The following is an 11,656-nucleotide window of genomic DNA, read 5'->3' on the forward strand; positions in this document are numbered from 1 at the left end:
TCAGAGTTCTCTCACCTAATTATGAACAATAAAACATTATAAACAATAAAGGCAGAGGTAAAATCTAACCAAAAAGTTCAATGTTCTCCAAAGTCATGTTAATCAAATCCGGTGATGAGTCAATGAAGATCATATGACTGAAAGAAAAGGAAAAATCTATTTCATTCCTGTGGTAAGAGGAAGCTGGATACCACTAGAAATTTCTGCAAGCTTTAGGAGAAGAAGAGTTCAGTTCTTCTGAACACAGTAATCACTTTGGATGCTCTGAAGACTATTGGATGGAATGTAGGTTAGGCCATCCTACCCACAAAGTAAGACCTGAGGGAAGGGAATGAATGGTTTTTACCTGGTGGGGACATTTCCTTGACGTTGTCCCTCGTGCTTGAAAAGTGGTGATTAAAACTGGCCTGAGGAGTGAAAAACAGGTAAGAATTTTTATTTCTGAAGGAAATGAAGATTACCCGGCAAGGGGCATGTGCGTATACACACACTCACTTTGGGGGGGAGGGGGGGGGGCGGTAACACAGGAAAGGAAGACCCAGAAACGGAAGGGAGTTTTAAAGAAGAAAGTAACTGTTGATGGGAAGGTTAAAATCCAAAATGATGCGGTAAGAAGGCCTCGCGTTAAAGAAGCAATAAAGAGTCGAGGGGGGCAAGTCTTCCCTCCCCTCATTGGTCACCCAGACCCAAGAGCCCGCTCTTCCCACCGTACCGGAGAAGACGCTTCTAAGAGCACACGGATAGGTGGCGCTTAAACCCAAAATGTGGACGTTGGTAACGGGCTGTGGGGCCTGCACTCCGGGCTGCAGAGGAGCCGGCGCTGCTCCCCGCCAGGGGGGTCTCGAGGTCGCCTCGTCACCGGGGTCTGCGCTAGGGGCGCCGGCTCCCGGCCAGGGCGCACGGCCGAAACCCCACGGGCCCGCGCCGAGGCCTCGGGAGGCGGGCCGGGGCCGGGGCCAGGGCCGGGGCCCTCCCTCCCGGGCTGGCTCCGGGGACGGCGACCGCGGGGACCGGGACCGGGACCGGGACCCTCCCTCCCGGGCTGGCTCCGGGGGCCGCGGCGCCGGGAGCGCGCGGGGGAGGCGGAGCCTCGGAAACCCGCGGCGCCGAGCGCTCCGACCTCTGCGGGTTTCGCAGCCCGGGGCTCCGCCCGCGGGGATGCGCTGCCGGGAGGCGCTGCGCGCTGGGCGGACCGAGGCTCACCTGCAGACGTTTACCCTGTTGCGCAGCCTCCTGCGCTGGAGACCGCGAGGTGAGTAGCCCTCAGGGGACACTAAGGGCCCAGGGCGTGTGTTTCTTGGTGGCCGGTGTTTCCGTTCTCTTCTCAGCCAGACGGTGTTGCTACTGTGGGCCACGTTAGCACCACCGAGGTGCTGGGAGCCTCAGATCCTGCTGACCCAGCCATCAGCTGGTCGTCTCATCCTTATTATCTCACGCTAGACCGTGGGGATTTCTTGCCCTAAAAGATTAGTATCAGAAAACCACCGTTTCCCTTAGCCTCCCGTCCAGAAATGGGCACCACCAGTGGACAGAGACAAGGCGGGTACCCCACTTAGCCAGGTCAACCTCTGTGTTCACTGCAAGACACACACCCCAGGCTTCCACTCTGTAAGGGGGCCTCCACGTGACATTACTGCTGCCACCAACTGCTCTCATGAAATTCTGGTTTACTGTTTCTCTCTAAGCTAAGAATGAGGCATTTCACTTTAGCAGATATCTGTGTGTCTTCTCTGGGCCAAGCTGGCATGGAGACAGGAAATCCAAGTATGAATTAAATACAGTTTCTGTCATCCAACACCTCAGAAAAAAAAAAGATCCAATGAATCAAAATATACTTAAGTAATTAGTGTGATTCATGCTATACTAGTGATGTGAGCAAAATGCCAGATTCACCTATTTTCTTGAATATTAAGATCTTTAGCATTATAATCCTACTGACTAGATTTTTGCTTTTTTTGTTTTTCAGGATTGCTGTAAAAGCGGGAAAAAGTCAGTGATAGAACTCTACTCCAGAAGTTGCTGTGCCGGATATAGAAGGTTGGCACTCACATCCATTCCTACCTACTTCTAGTATGTACAGGACAAACTGGAAAGCTAAAAACACTTCTTAGACTCCATTCCAGCTAGAGTTCTAGATGTAAAATTAGGATCTGGCAAGTAGATGATGAACTTGTCTGAAATTTCGAAGGCAAAGGCCATCTCCCTGCTATTTTTGGCTGTTTTCTGTTGGCAGGAAAGGTCCAGGACATGCCAGTCCTAGTCTTCAGAACTGTGGGTGTGGGAAGGGCCTTAACAGCAGTGGTGACGGCCAGACTCAACATTGTCATGTTGTATCACCACCTCTGTGGCTGTCAAGAAGCAAATGAGGAAGGTAGTGACCATATTCTTCTTCATAGTGTTCCTTGTCCAGGCAGCTTCCAGATCCCAGCTTCTCCGGGGTCACAGCTACAATGGTGTTCTCAAACTACATAGTCCTTGCAGGGCCTTCAGATTGTCACGAAAGTAGTACATTCCCCCTGTGGTTCATTTATTAGTGCTTTAGATGTCATTCCTGGAGGCCCAGCCTAGAACCTGCACTTCTAGCCCTTTCAATAATCTCTCAGCCTTTAAACAATTCACTTAATTCCCTGTATAAAACTCTCTTCCTGTTTAAAATACCTGACGTGATTTCAATTTTATGCAATGATTAATATGTTTACCATGTGGCTTCTAAGAGTCACCTAAACCAAATCTCTTCTATTTCTTTAAATGGGACATGAAACCATGAGATTAGACTCAGGGGCTTGCAGTGATGTGAATGCCTTCAGTTCGGCTCCTCCCTCTGCAGTTGCCATAGACCCCTTACAGCTGAGTTTGGCTTATTTGAGTTTGTTACCCATTGACTGGTAATAAGATAATTCAGAGATAATTAGATAATTCAGAGATTCAGAGATAATTCAGATTATCTCTGAATTCTCTTTATGTTACAAATGTAACGTAAAATACTTCATTTAAAACATCTATAGAATATGTTCTGTGACAAAGGATTGATGAGTATCTGGTTCATGACCAACTATTTACTAGTCCTGTTGATAATTGGCAGGTCAGCGACTCTTGGTCAGCACACAAACACCAATGACAGAACAGATATTTCCTCTGGGAGAAAGGATTTATATCTTTGTCCGCACAAAGCCTAGGAACATTGTATGTGGAAAATTGGAGCTCCGTATATGTGCACTTATGTAATGAGGAAGTGTCCTCAGTATTGTAGTCATGTGTCATACAGGTTAAGAAGAGTATAATTATGATAAGTTTTAAAGAGTTAACAGCCTTATAAAGTCATTGAATATCTCTTGTCAATATAATAAAAGCTCTTTACCTATTTTAGAAATCTGTTATTTCTTTTTCTGCAGTTTATGAGGGACTAAAAGGCTTGAATTTGGCAGTGTCCCTTTTCTTTGCTTTTCAGTACAGTATATGTATGCTTTTTTTTCCTTAAGGAAAATATTATAAAAGGAAGATAAAGCATGGGGGAGTACTTTATTGGGACTCTATGATGTACTTAATACTATATTACAATTTTCTGCAACATAGGCATTATCGCCATTTTATAGTTGGGAAAAACTATCCAGACTGGTTAAGTAACTTGCCCAAAATGGCCCAACTGGGAGGCAGTGACACAAGGATTTACATTCAGGGTTTTCATCTCCATTTTCCTCTGATCGCTGCACATTTTGCACCATTATGCTCATTATACTCTAATTAATATAAATATGCATAGAATTCCCTTCATGCACTTTCCTTTTCACTAATCATCCTTTATTTTTTTAAAAAGATTTTGTTTGTTTAGTTGACGGAGAGAGAGAAAGCACAAACAGGGCGAGTGGCAGGCAGAGGGAGAGGGAGAAGCAAGCTCCCCGCTGAGCAGGTGGCGCTGATCCCTGAGATCATAACCTGAGCCAAAGGCAGATGCTTAACTCACTGAGCCACCAAAGCACCCCACTCCTCATCCTTAAACATGTGGTTCCTTTGCCTGTAATGATCTTTATTTTTTATAAGGCTGTCATCTTTCAAGACTTGACTCAAATATCACTTGACCCCAGCTACACTGGGCAATATCTCCTCTCTCTGTTCAGCTCTGTGCCTGCACTTCTCATATCATAATTAAATTACCTTAAGATAATACTGTTATAACTTATAAACTCCAAAATCTCAGTAACTTAACAGAGTAGAAGCTTCTTTCTATTCATGTAAAGTCCAATCAAGTGTTCAGCTGATGGCATTCTACTCAGTAATTGAGGAACCCATGGCTTTGTCATCCCCTAAGACTTTAAAAGTTCTTAGGTTCCAGGCATTGGACAAGAAAGGAGAGGGTATGTAGCATATTGCATGGAGGTTTCTTATAGGTAAGAAATAAGAGTAGCATGCATTATTATGCTCACATCCCCTTGGCCACGCCTCACTGACATGTAAGAGAAGCTGGGAAATGTCTTCTACATGTGTGCCCAGGCACCACAGGAAACTGATTTGATGAAACATACCGGTCTCCTTCCCTCCCTAAAGAACAGGGACTACATCTCACTAATCTTCGTATCTCTTGTGCTTTACACATTATAGAAAATCAGTAAAAATCTAATGAACTTTAGTAACTGTGAAGGGATGGAGTTGCTATCTCATGTGCCTAATATAAAAACTTATGATGCTTTACTATGGTTGTTTAAGGAGTGATCTATCATTCTCTGACTAGGTTGCAACCTTTGAGTGTGGGAACCATGTCTGACTGTTCACTTTTTTTTTTTACTGTTTTCTTTTTTAATTGAAGGATCATTGACACAATGTCACATTATTTTCAGGTGTGCAACATAATGATTCAACAAACCTATATGTTATGCTGTGCTCACCCCCAAGTACCATTTGTCACTACCACTGTCACCATTACATTATTACAATGCCATTGGCTAATATAAAGCATATTCCCTATGCTTTACCTTTCATCCCTTGAGCTCTTCACTCTTGAATCCCCAGAACAAGGGCTAAAATCTGGCAAGAGCTTAATAGATGTTTGTTGAATGGATAAATGAGTCCTCAGAAAGAAAGAGGGACAGAGTTATTTACATATAGTTAGGAAATAGTAACTGAGAAAGTGACATTAGAGTTAGATCTTGAATGACTGGTAGAATTTTACCAGGTAGAAAAAAACAAAAAATGAAACCCCAGGCAGCGATAGTAGTGCTGTTTTGTTGTGGTTTTATTTGCTTCACGAATAAACAGAACACAATCAGACTTTTATAAGCTCAACTTTGTTTTTATTCAGTATTCAAATATTAAAACTGAACTTCAGGAACAGGGAAGGAAAAATATATAACCTTACAATCTATATAATCTCTATTAACTAAAAGAATGGCACTAAAAACCTTGGCACTGATTTTTTTAGCTATTAAATATTATTTTCTGAATATCTTTGAGAAATATCAATACAGAGACAGTGTTCTGATTGTTCATCCTCCATAAAGATTTTGCACCATGTCAAGATGCTAGGGAGGCACGTATAAGCCAAAGGTTCCTCATGACTGCTCTGAGCTGGCTCTGCATCAAAATCACCTGTTGTATTTGTTAGGATGCTTTTGGTGGCAGGTAACGTGACATTCAGCCAAAATTGCCTTTGAAAATACAAGTTTATTTTCTCACACGAGATGTCTAGAGGTAAGTAGACCCAGGGTTTGTTCAATAGCCCCAAAATATTAAGGTGTATGTTGCTTTCTATGAGCTAATCTTGACTTTGTCTTCATGAGTAAATGATGGCCACTAGAGCTCCGAGAAACACAGGTCCTATCCTCAGCTCCATCCCCTCCAACACACACATACACACCATTTAAAGGCAAAAAGAGGAGAAGAATAAATGAATAAATAAAGTTTTAAAAATTAAGTTTTACAATTAAATATTTTTTTAAAAAAGGAGAGGGTTCTTTCCTCTCTTTGGAGGAAGGAGAATCATACCCGGTGGTGCCCAACAGCCCTTCCCACAGATTTCATTGGCAAGATATGAATCATGCTCAGTCTTAAACCAACAGCTGGCATAAAGGAATGGTGTTATAGAGACTGATTCAGACCAAGCATGATTTATCCGTAGGGGTGGAGAAGGTACACACTGGCATACCTGAGCAATAGCTCTTAGTAGGTAATAGGTTGTGTTGCAGCACTTGGGGAGATTAAATCTCTGGAAATTCTGATTTTACTAGGCCTAGAGGTAATATTTTAAACTTTCAATTAAATGCATTTGTCCTTGATAGGGAGAGAAATTAGAAAGGAGAAAGCAAGTATTGGGCCCCTTCTTACCGAAGGGTAATTTCCTTGTATTCATATCTCATTATGTAGTGTTTTACTTCACAGTGATTCAGCCAAATCACTGTATCAGTTAGCCAAATAGAATAGCAGTTGTTTTCCTTGGTTTCGTGTGGTCAGCACACCTAACACTTTCAGATAAGGTCATGTTGTTCAGGGAAACATCTTAGACATTTTAATAATTAATTCAAGGAAATTTTAAGTCCCTCCCTTCACTTGACCTCACTGCTAGGTAGGTATCCTTTTGAAGGAAAGAATATTAGATCAGAGTTGATTAACAGAGAATCCAAAAACTGAAAGGTTTCTGTATGTTCTACATAAACATACTGTATCAGACTGAGAACCTCCACTTTCAACACATGAGTGGATAAACATCGAAGGTAGGAGTTTTTCATTACAGAGCACTTAATGAACAATCGTGGAGATGTTCTTTCAAATGTATGAATATAGCACATATAGTACTCCGGCCATATATATAAATTCTCAGTAAGATTACCCCATGAAGTATTGATCTGTTCCTAGCTCAGACACACACAGAAAAAAAAAAAAAAAAACAAGAATTACCAGGCTTTATCTGTGTAAAGATCTATTAGTGTAATTTACCTGATAGTAGTAAGCATATTTTACTTGACCAAGAGCCCATGGACATTCACAAATTGAGAGTTCTTTTATTTCCTCTGGAATATTACAGAAAACACTTTTAAACATTGAGATTAATAAAGTACTCTGAAAAAGAGAAGGCTGATTTTACAGACATCTTTCTGTATATGAAATCGTATTTACAGAAGTGGTTTTCAAAATGTGCTTTGCTTCACTTGCCAGGAGGAATAGGGGTCAGTGGACAGGGCTCCTGCAGCTCCATCTTTATTTGTCTCATGTGTTGGATTTCAGGATAGGGTTTATTTGATAAAAGATTTCCTTGGGCTTAAAAAATATTTGAAAACTGCTGAGAAGATGTTAGGCTGTTCCCCCATCTTCTTTGAAAACCACAAAAACAAACAAAAAGACCTTAAATTGTATGTGGGATTAAGTTATCTAAAATGAAATTACCAGATTTTATCTCTGAAAAATATAATTATTGAGGAAAGCTATATCATTTTCTTTTCTCTAAAGCTTTAAGGATTATATAACTTTTTAAAAATGAATTTTGAATTGCATAAGAATATCTTATTATAAAAATCCTTATTGTAAAAATGTAAAAATATAGAGAATAAAAATGAAATTCCAATCACTCTAATTCCATTTCCTTCCCCAAAGGCAACTACTATTATCAGACTTTTTCTATGTATTTACATACATATGCATATACATAATTGCTCATATTCTTGATCTGTTATTCTTGATGTACAATTTTCTCTCAAGTTTGGAGGAAAGATATAGGAGACTGCTCTTTTCAAGTCCATAGCGCTATGATTTTGGTGGCATATGTCCCTAGTATTGCAACATGAAGTTCAAACTAAGCCAATATGGTTTCTAAGCATGTGGATCAGTTCTATGAGAAATACTGGGAATGCTAAAGAGAGACATGAGTGGCCAACAACCTTTGCATAAGTTTTTAGAAAACCCTTGACCTGCTAACCTCCTAGCAAGTGGCAATCATAACAGCCACATTCTTTGGCTTAGGTCAAACACATTCTTCTGTTGAATTCTATATTTGAGTCATATAACTTTCATTAAATTAACATGATTTACTAAATTTGGAACCTATAAAGTTCCACCATTTGACATGAATAAATGTTTTCTAATATGCCTTACTGTTGTGTTTTGGTCTGAATAATGCAACATCTTGGTTGAAGAGCAGAAAAAAACTGTTGCTTCTGTTTATAGGCCCTTTTAGTATTTATCTAAGATGTGTTTTGCCTTCCTACTTTTTGGTGTCCTTTTTTTTTTTTTTTTTTTTTAAGATTTTGTTAAAGCACAGGGACAGAATCCATGGGCAGAAAGAGCAGCTGCCTCGGTATCATTTTGTATATACAGAAATCTCTCAAAGCATCTTAGTTTAACTGAATTTCTTTTTAAAAAGAGCTCCTTAATCCTTAGACTCTTTTTTTTTTAATCCTTAGACTCTTAAGGCATATTTAAATAGCAAGTTGTCAGCCAATTAATAATTCAGAATATGTAAATAATATTTGTTGTGGGAACAGATTAAAAGTTCTAGTTTCATTTATTTTGTCACCAATGTTGTGCAACCTAAATGAATTAGTAACATTTTTTTATTTTAATAAACTCTGTAACAGTCATAATAATGGGAAAGAATAAAGCTGAAGATAATACAAGATAGAAAACAAAAAAATTTTCTTATAGGATGTGTTTCCAAACTTCTAATAGAACATGTTTTCAAACTTACAATTAATTATAACTATATATGAGATTTTAAACAAAATATTACAGCAAAAAAATATAATGCAGTGATTTGGTAGAAATTACATGAAATCAAAGATATAAAGAATTCTATCATTTCACAAGTTTTTACACAGTTTTACTATGAGACTTGGCTGATACTGGCTATGCTGATTGAAAATAGTTATTTCACTTATCTAGGCTTTAGTTTTCTTATGTGACTATTAAAGAGATTGAACCAGGTAATTTCTAAAGGCCGTTCCAACTTTTATTATTCCATTAAACTATGATTCTTAATTACTAGGAAACCATCTAGTTTCTCCATATTTCCCCACTTTTTAATTTTTCCATTCAAGACACCCAAGTATCTCAGTTTAACAGCTTTCTTGAAGCTTTAGTGGGATGAAAGATTTGAAAAGACTTTCATGAACACAATGAAAAAATAATTGTCTCATTTAAATAGCATTGTTGAAAATGAAGCATTTCATTTAAATTAACTTTCTAGATAACTAACACCTATTTTATTGAATACCACATTTTTTAACATTCTCTTTACATTTCTAAACCATACAATATACTTTAATGACTCTTAAAACAGAAAATATTAGCACATCATTTTTTATTCCTTCCATTTTCTTGAAGATGTAAAATCACCTTCCTAAACATCTGTTATTATAAAGGGGATCCTTCAGCCAATTCAGGTGTAAAGCTTCTTATTGAAGATTCATTTGGTGGCAAGTGACAGAAATCTAACTCAAACTTAAGGAATTTATTGGCTTACCTATAACTGAAAAGGAAATGCTTCAAGGTATATCAACAATGTGGTTATTAATATGGGGCTTTCCCTTTTTGTCCTTCCATATTAAGGATCTGCTTTGCTCTGTGGTCACTTCATTCTTTAGAAGGCTTTTCTGTATGTCAAAAGAATTGTCAATAGTGAGTGTGGGCTTAGCAACCCCAACAGAAAGAAAGCTCTTTCTCCAGGATTCCAGTAAATACCTTAAAGCTGACTCTCACTGGCCACCAATGGATCACATGCTCATGCCCGAAACAATCAGTGTGACTGGGAAAGAAGGTCCTCATTGGCCAGGCCTATCCTCATCTCCAGAGCATTGATAGAGTACAGGGATTGGGAAGGTGAGGAGGACATGAGTATCACATGAACCGCATGGGTGGAGAATAGAGGAGATGTGGATTACATAAAAGAAAATTAATATGCTGTTACCAAAAGTCAGGGAGAAAGATGCTTGGCAGGCCAAAACTGGAGATATAGGAAAGATATTAATCCCCACATTGTATAGCCTTAAATTTCTGTCTTTCCATCTCCTTCCTGTCACCTATCACTTATGCTGCTCTCAGTTTGCCTCTTTAACAGTCTCTTCCTACATTTTAACTTATAACATCTTATCTTCTGAGAGTTTAGAAACCAGATGAGCAAAGTCATTTGAATTGTTTCAAAGTAAGAGTTAATGGGCGCTGAGTTGAGAGCTTCTCTATAAGCAAGGAGTATAAACTTTCTATTTTTTTAAAAGATTTTATTTATTTATTCATGAGAGATCCAGAGAGAGAGAGAGAGACATAGGCAGAGGGAGAAGCAGGCTCCCTGCAGGGAGCCCGATTCGGGATTCAATCCAAGAACTCAGGATCATGCCCTAAACCAAAGGCAGATTGCTCAATCACTGAGCCACCCAGGTGTCCCTAAACTTACTACCTTTTAATGGATTTCATGACATCTCCTAGACTCCATAAATGGTCATTTTTGTGAATTTTCTGATTTCTTTGCCAAAACTGCCTTCTTGGTAGGGGATATGCTATTGTAATTTTAAGATTCAATGACTGTGAACAGCAAGTGCCATTAACATGGGTGCTTTACGATAAAGGTTACATTTTTGTCATTTTCCTAAATTTAAGCGGGTTTCTAGAGTGAGACAGATGGTATAAGTGTTCTTTTAGACATGGAAACATAGCAGAGAATAAACAACTGTCCAGTTGTAAGTTGTTTTCCTGGCTTTATTAAAATACTAGTATTTTATTTTACCTTTTCTCTCTGCAATACCTCTCTGATCTCAAATAAGTACTTTGCATCCATGATGGAGATTTTAGGAGAATAGGGAATTTTTTTGGAATGTGAAAACCTATGTAAATTCCCGTAAATAGCATGCTATGCAAAATGTCAGGTTTTGATTGTTTTCATTAAAAGAGACTAGAATAATAAGTTCTCAAGACTTCATTTTAGCCAATAGCTTATGTCTATTAGAAATAATCATTTATACTTGTTGGCTGTTCAAAAATATTCTTCATTAAATGGCAGAATTGACTGATTTTTGAAATTTGATAAAGGAGGTGATTCTAGTAATACTGCCCAAGAGTATGATCCCCAAAAAGCCTTGGCTTATTGTCTGGGAATAAAAGCCACCTCAGGGGTGGGCTTTTATATCTATATCGTATATCTCATTACATAGAACTGTTATATATGGTCATCTATAGCTTCAAAAATGAATAGGAATTGGAGTTTTTGGCTTTTCAGCCAATAGCATGGGAATCCAAGGGAGAAGAGATTAATTTAGTTGTTTATGGAGTCAACCTATAGGTCTGTCCTACAGATTTTTTTGTTACTTTATGTAAGTTTATTTTTTCTGGCATATTGTCAGCCTGCAGGGGAAAAAAAAATGTTTTGGTAATCGTCTAATTACTCACAATGACTCCCAAGAGACTAGGTGTCGAAGACATTGTGGCTATTCAATCAGTGTTGTATTATTTTAACTTTAATTTAGAAATATGAACCAGAGGGCAGCCCCGGTGGCTCAGCAGTTTAGTGCTGCCCCCAGCCCGGGGTAGGATCCTGGAGACCCAGGATCAAGTCCCACGTCTGGCTCCCTGGATGGAGCCTGCTTCTCCCTCTGCCTGTGTCTCTGCCTCTCTCTCTCTTTATGTTTCTCATACATAAATAAATAAAATCTTTAAAAAAAGAGAAATATGAACCAGAAAGGAATTA

The 11,656-nt window shown here is 39.1% G+C and overlaps 1 protein-coding gene and 1 long non-coding RNA gene across 4 annotated transcripts in view; one reads left to right on the top strand and one right to left on the bottom strand.

Annotated features, from left to right (window-relative positions):
- Window positions 1-18: 18 nt before the first annotated feature.
- LOC112908358 (uncharacterized) lies at window positions 19-801 on the bottom strand. Its single transcript, XR_003232906.2, has 3 exons — window positions 713-801; window positions 347-407; window positions 19-137 (listed from the first exon to the last, which is right to left on the bottom strand). It is a non-coding gene; the product is annotated as an uncharacterized lncRNA (long non-coding RNA).
- Window positions 802-976: 175 nt separating this feature from the next.
- Window positions 977-11,656, top strand: part of SLC9B2 (solute carrier family 9 member B2) — a 60,321-nt gene continuing 49,641 nt past the window's right edge. For all 3 annotated transcript variants that reach the window (XM_025983822.2, XM_025983821.2, XM_025983823.2), the window contains exons 1-2: window positions 977-1,252; window positions 1,967-2,037. The gene's annotated coding sequence lies outside the window, so the exon portion shown is untranslated. The remainder of the gene's footprint in view (window positions 1,253-1,966; window positions 2,038-11,656) is intronic.

Source organism: Vulpes vulpes, chromosome 4 (assembly GCF_048418805.1).
Source record: "Vulpes vulpes isolate BD-2025 chromosome 4, VulVul3, whole genome shotgun sequence".
NCBI classification, from domain to species: domain Eukaryota; kingdom Metazoa; phylum Chordata; class Mammalia; order Carnivora; family Canidae; genus Vulpes; species Vulpes vulpes.